Source organism: Nomia melanderi, unplaced genomic scaffold (genome assembly GCF_051020985.1).
Source record: "Nomia melanderi isolate GNS246 unplaced genomic scaffold, iyNomMela1 scaffold0907, whole genome shotgun sequence".
In the NCBI taxonomy this organism is placed as follows: Eukaryota; Metazoa; Arthropoda; class Insecta; order Hymenoptera; family Halictidae; genus Nomia; species Nomia melanderi.
The window spans coordinates 7,501-13,422 of NW_027476021.1; positions in this window are offsets into that span (position 1 = coordinate 7,501).

Genomic DNA, 5,922 nt, shown 5'->3' on the forward strand with positions numbered 1-5,922 from the left:
ACGATGGGACGATCCACGCGAAGAGTTGTTTCGTGCTCGCGCGAGGTGCGATAGCGTCGATTCGCTTTTCTGTACGGGGAGAAATAGAACGATGAGTTGACTTATCGGGTCTTCGTTGGAATTACCGTCGCTGGCATTGTAAACTCCAGATGACCTTGTGATTCCTTCGTCGGGCACTGGTAAAGGGTGGCGATGATTCGTTCTATAATAGAAATACCCGTCGTAGCGATTCGGCCGAGACACCCGCCACGAAACACTCTCTCGTCGTGGAATCCCCGCATCGGAGAGTAAAACGCGCGAAGGCTTACTATGAGAGAAGAAATAGTATATGCCGGTGGTTCGCGTGTGTAGGCTCTATACGAAATTGCGATTCAAGAGAGTAGGAAAAGACGCGATGAACCACGATTTCCGTGCGTCTTACGTCTCTCGACGATGGGACGATCCACGCGAAGAGTTGTTACGTGCTCGCGCGAGGTGCGATAGCGTCGATTCGCCTTTCTGTACGGGGAGAAATAGAACGATGAGCTGACTTATCGGGTCTTCGTTGGAATTACCGTCGCTGGCATTGTAAACTCCAGATGACCTTGTGATTCCTTCGTCGGGCACTGGTAAAGGGTGGCGATGATTCGTTCTATAATAGAAATACCCGTCGTAGCGTTTCGGCCTAGTCACCCGCCACGAAACACTCTCTCGTCGTGGAATCCCCGCGTCGGAGAATAAAACGCCGAAGGCTTACTTATGAAACTTACGTCTCTCGACGATGGAGACGATCCACGCGAAGAGTTGTTACGTGCACGCGTATGGTGCGATTGCGTCGATTCGCTTTTCTGTACGGGGAGCAATAGAACGTTGAGTTGACTTATCGGGTCTTCGTTGGAATTACCGTCGCTGGCATTGTAAACTCCAGATGACCTTGTGATTCCTTCGTCGGGCACTGGTAAAGGGTGGCGATGATGCGTTCTATAATAGAAATACCCGTCGTAGCGTTTCTTCCGAGTCAACCCGCTCACGAAACACTCTCTCGTCGTGGAATCCCCGCGTCGGAGAGTAAAACGCGAATTCATAGTATGGAAACTTACGTCTCTCGACGATGGGACGATCCACGCGAAGAGTTGTTACGTGCACGCGTATGGTGCGATTGCGTCGATTCGCTTTTCTGTACGGGGAGTAATAGAACGTTGAGTTGACTTATCGGGTCTTCGTTGGAATTACCGTCGCTGGCATTGTAAACTCCAGATGACCTTGTGATTCCTTCGTCGGGCACTGGTAAAGGGTGGCGATGATGCGTTCTATAATAGAAATACCCGTCGTAGCGTTTCTTCCGAGTCAACCCGCTCACGAAACTCTCTCTCGTCGTGGAATCCCCGCGTCGGAGAGTAAAACGCGAATTCATACTATGAAAACTTACGTCTCTCGACGATGGGACGATCCACGCGAAGAGTTGTTTACGTGCACGCGTATGGTGCGATTGCGTCGATTCGCTTTTCTGTACGGGGAGAAATAGAACGTTGAGTTGACTTATCGGGTCTTCGTTGGAATTACCGTCGCTGGCATTGTAAACTCCAGATGACCTTGTGATTCCTTCGTCGGGCACTGGTAAAGGGTGGCGATGATGCGTTCTATAATAGAAATACCCGTCGTAGCGTTTCTTCCGAGTCAACCCGCTCACGAAACTCTCTCTCGTCGTGGAATCCCCGCGTCGGAGAGTAAAACGCGAATTCATACTATGAAAACTTACGTCTCTCGACGATGGGACGATCCACGCGAAGAGTTGTTTACGTGTACGCGTATGGTGCGATTGCGTCGATTCGCTTTTCTGTACGGGGAGAAATAGAACGTTGAGTTGACTTATCGGGTCTTCGTTGGAATTACCGTCGCTGGCATTGTAAACTCCAGATGACCTTGTGATTCCTTCGTCGGGCACTGGTAAAGGGTGGCGATGATGCGTTCTATAATAGAAATACCCGTCGTAGCGTTTCTTCCGAGTCAACCCGCTCACGAAACTCTCTCTCTCGTCGTGGAATCCCCGCGTCGGAGAGTAAAACGCCGAAGGCTTACTATGAAACTTACGTCTCTCGACGATGGGACGATCCACGCGAAGAGTTGTTACGTGCACGCGTATGGTGCGATTGCGTCGATTCGCTTTTCTGTACGGGGAGTAATAGAACGTTGAGTTGACTTATCGGGTCTTCGTTGGAATTACCGTCGCTGGCATTGTAAACTCCAGATGACCTTGTGATTCCTTCGTCGGGCACTGGTAAAGGGTGGCGATGATGCGTTCTATAATAGAAATACCCGTCGTAGCGTTTCTTCCGAGTCAACCCGCTCACGAAACTCTCTCTCGTCGTGGAATCCCCGCGTCGGAGAGTAAAACGCGAATTCATACTATGAAAACTTACGTCTCTCGACGATGGGACGATCCACGCGAAGAGTTGTTTACGTGCACGCGTATGGTGCGATTGCGTCGATTCGCTTTTCTGTACGGGGAGAAATAGAACGTTGAGTTGACTTATCGGGTCTTCGTTGGAATTACCGTCGCTGGCATTGTAAACTCCAGATGACCTTGTGATTCCTTCGTCGGGCACTGGTAAAGGGTGGCGATGATGCGTTCTATAATAGAAATACCCGTCGTAGCGTTTCTTCCGAGTCAACCCGCTCACGAAACTCTCTCTCGTCGTGGAATCCCCGCGTCGGAGAGTAAAACGCGAATTCATACTATGAAAACTTACGTCTCTCGACGATGGGACGATCCACGCGAAGAGTTGTTTACGTGCACGCGTATGGTGCGATTGCGTCGATTCGCTTTTCTGTACGGGGAGAAATAGAACGTTGAGTTGACTTATCGGGTCTTCGTTGGAATTACCGTCGCTGGCATTGTAAACTCCAGATGACCTTGTGATTCCTTCGTCGGGCACTGGTAAAGGGTGGCGATGATGCGTTCTATAATAGAAATACCCGTCGTAGCGTTTCTTCCGAGTCAACCCGCTCACGAAACTCTCTCTCGTCGTGGAATCCCCGCGTCGGAGGGTAAAACGCGATATATAATAGTATATGCCAGTGGTTCGCGCGCGTCGTCTCTGAGATACGCGGTCGACAGAGTTCCGAAAACACGTGATGTGCCACGATTTCCGTGCGTCTTACATCTTTCGACGATGGGACGATCCACGCGAAGAGAACGTTCGTGCTTGCGTGAGGTGCAACAGCGTCGATTCGCTTTTCTGTACGGGGAGAAATAGAACGTTGAGTTGACTTATCGGGTCTTTCGTTGGAATTACCGTCGCTGGCATTGTAAACTCCAGATGACCTTGTGATTCCTTCGTCGGGCACTGGTAAAGGGTGGCGATGATTCGTTCTATAATAGTAATACCCGTCGTAGCGTTTCGACCGATGTCACCCGCCACGAAAGTCTCTCTCGACGTGGAAACCCCGCGCCGAAGAGTAAACGCGAAGGCTTACCATACGAAAGAAAACGGTATTATACGCCTGTGGTATGTGCGTCTCGGCTCTGTGATACGCGATCGGCAGAGTTACAAAAAAACGTTGATGGGCCACGATTTCCGTGCGTCTTACATCTTTCGACGATGGGACGATCCACGCGAAGAGTAGTTACGTGCTCGCGCGAGGTGCGATAGCGTCGATTCGCTTTTCTGTACGGGGAGAAATAGAACGATGAGTTGACTTATCGGGTCTTCGTTGGAATTACCGTCGCTGGCATTGTGAACTCCAGATGACCTTGTGATTCCTTCGTCGGGCACTGGTAAAGGGTGGCGATGATTCGTTCTATAATAGAAATACCCGTCGTAGCGATTCGGCCGAGTCACCCGCCACGAAACTCTCTCTCGTCGTGGAATCCCCATGTCGGAGAGTAAAACGCGAAGGCTAACTATATATAAGAAATATATAGTATTATTTATGCCTGTGGTTCTCCGTTTGCCCTACTCTCAGATACGCGACTCGGAGAGTTACGAATAATCGTGATGGACCACGATTTCTGTACGTCTTACATCTTTCGACGATGGGACGATCCACGCGAAGAGATCATTCCTGCTTGCGTGAGGTGCGATAGCGCCGATTCGCTTTTCTGTACGGGGAGAATAGAACGATGAGTTGACTTATCGGGTCTTCGTTGGAATTACCGTCGCTGGCATTGTAAACTCAGATGACCTTGTGATTCCTTCGTCGGGCACTGGTAAAGGGTGGCGATGATTCGTTCTATAATAGAAATACCCGTCGTAGCGATTCGGCCGTGTCACCCGCCACGAAAATCTCTCTCGTCGTGGAATCCCCGCGTCGTAGAGTAAACGCGAAGGCTTGCTATAGAAGACTATAGTTTATACGCCTGTGGTTCACCGGTTGCCTGCTCTCCGGGGTACGCGATCGCGCAGGAGTTACGGAAGAACTTGATGGGCCACGATCTCCAAGCGGCTATATCTTTCGACGATGGGACGATTCACGCGAAGAGAACGTTCGTGCATGCGTGAGGTGCGATAGCGTTGATTCGCTTGTCTGTACGGGGAGAAATAGAACGATGAGTTGACTTATCGGGTCTTCGTTGGAATTACCGTCGCTGGCATTGTAAACTCCAGATGACCTTGTGATTCCTTCGTCGGGCACTGGTAAAGGGTGGCGATGATTCGTTCTATAATAGAAATACCCGTCGTAGCGTTTCGACCGATGTCACCCGCCACGAAATTCTCTCTCGTCGTGGAATCCCCGCGTCGGAGAGTAACCGCCGAAGGCTTGCTATAGAAGACTATAGTTTATACGCCTGTGGTTCACCGGTTGCCGGCTCTCCGGGGCACGCGATCGCGCGAAGGTTACGGAGGGACGTGAAGCGCCCGAGCAATGAAACGTCCGCAGGAGGAAACGAGCAACCGCCGAACATTGTTTCGCGACGTTTCCATAATGTATTGTCGTTTCGCTCGCATCCCGCTTCTTTCCCCTAGTTTCCTCGACGCGTAGTTTCGCAGCCTTAGTGGACGAATCATTCTCGATTCGAGGAAAGATATGCAGTGGGGCGTGCAATGAGCCCGCCAGAGACCACGATCTCCAATGCGTCTTTACATCTTTCGACGATGGGATGATCCACGCGAAGAGAACGTTCGTGCTTGCGCGAGGTGCGTTAGCGTCGATTCGCTTTTCTGTACGGGGAGAAATAGAACGATGAGTTGACTTATCGGGTCTTCGTTGGAATTACCGTCGCTGGCATTGTAAACTCCAGATGACCTTGTGATTCCTTCGTCGGGCACTGGTAAAGGGTGGCGATGATTCGTTCTATAATAGAAATACCCGTCGTAGCGATTCGGCCGAGTCACCCGCCACGAAACTGTCTCTCTTTCGTCGTGGAAACCCCGCGTCGGAGAGTAAAACGCGCGAAGGCTGTGACTGTAACATATATATATACAGTATACAATGCCTGTGGTTTTTGCGCGTGTCGGCTCTTCGGTATACGCGATCGGCCAGAGTTACGGAGGGACGGTGAAGCGCACGAGAAATTGAAACGGCCGCACGATTGGAACCGAGCAACCGTCGAACATTGTTTCGCGACGTTTCCATAATGCGTTTTCGTTTCGCTCGCATACCGCTTCTTTTCCCCTAGTCTCTGAGACGCGTTTTCGAGCCGTTCTTCTACTATCGATTCTCGTAGAGAGAAGGGACCGGGTAGTCTGGAAGTGGAACCCGCATCTTGCGTGTACCGTACACGGAATTGAGAGGACCGGCCGTGAAGCTCGTTTTAAAGCCGTGCGTCTGACACCCAACTCTTGCGCGCCAATTTCGCGGCAAGAGATAATATGGGACGAATGACCGGCAAAGAGCCAGCTGTGAAGTCTGTTTTTTTAATCGAATCCGTGGACGTGTGTATGCCGTAGCGTCGCTCGTCGTGTTCGTTCATGGTCGTTCCGAGAGAAAGAACGAAAGCGG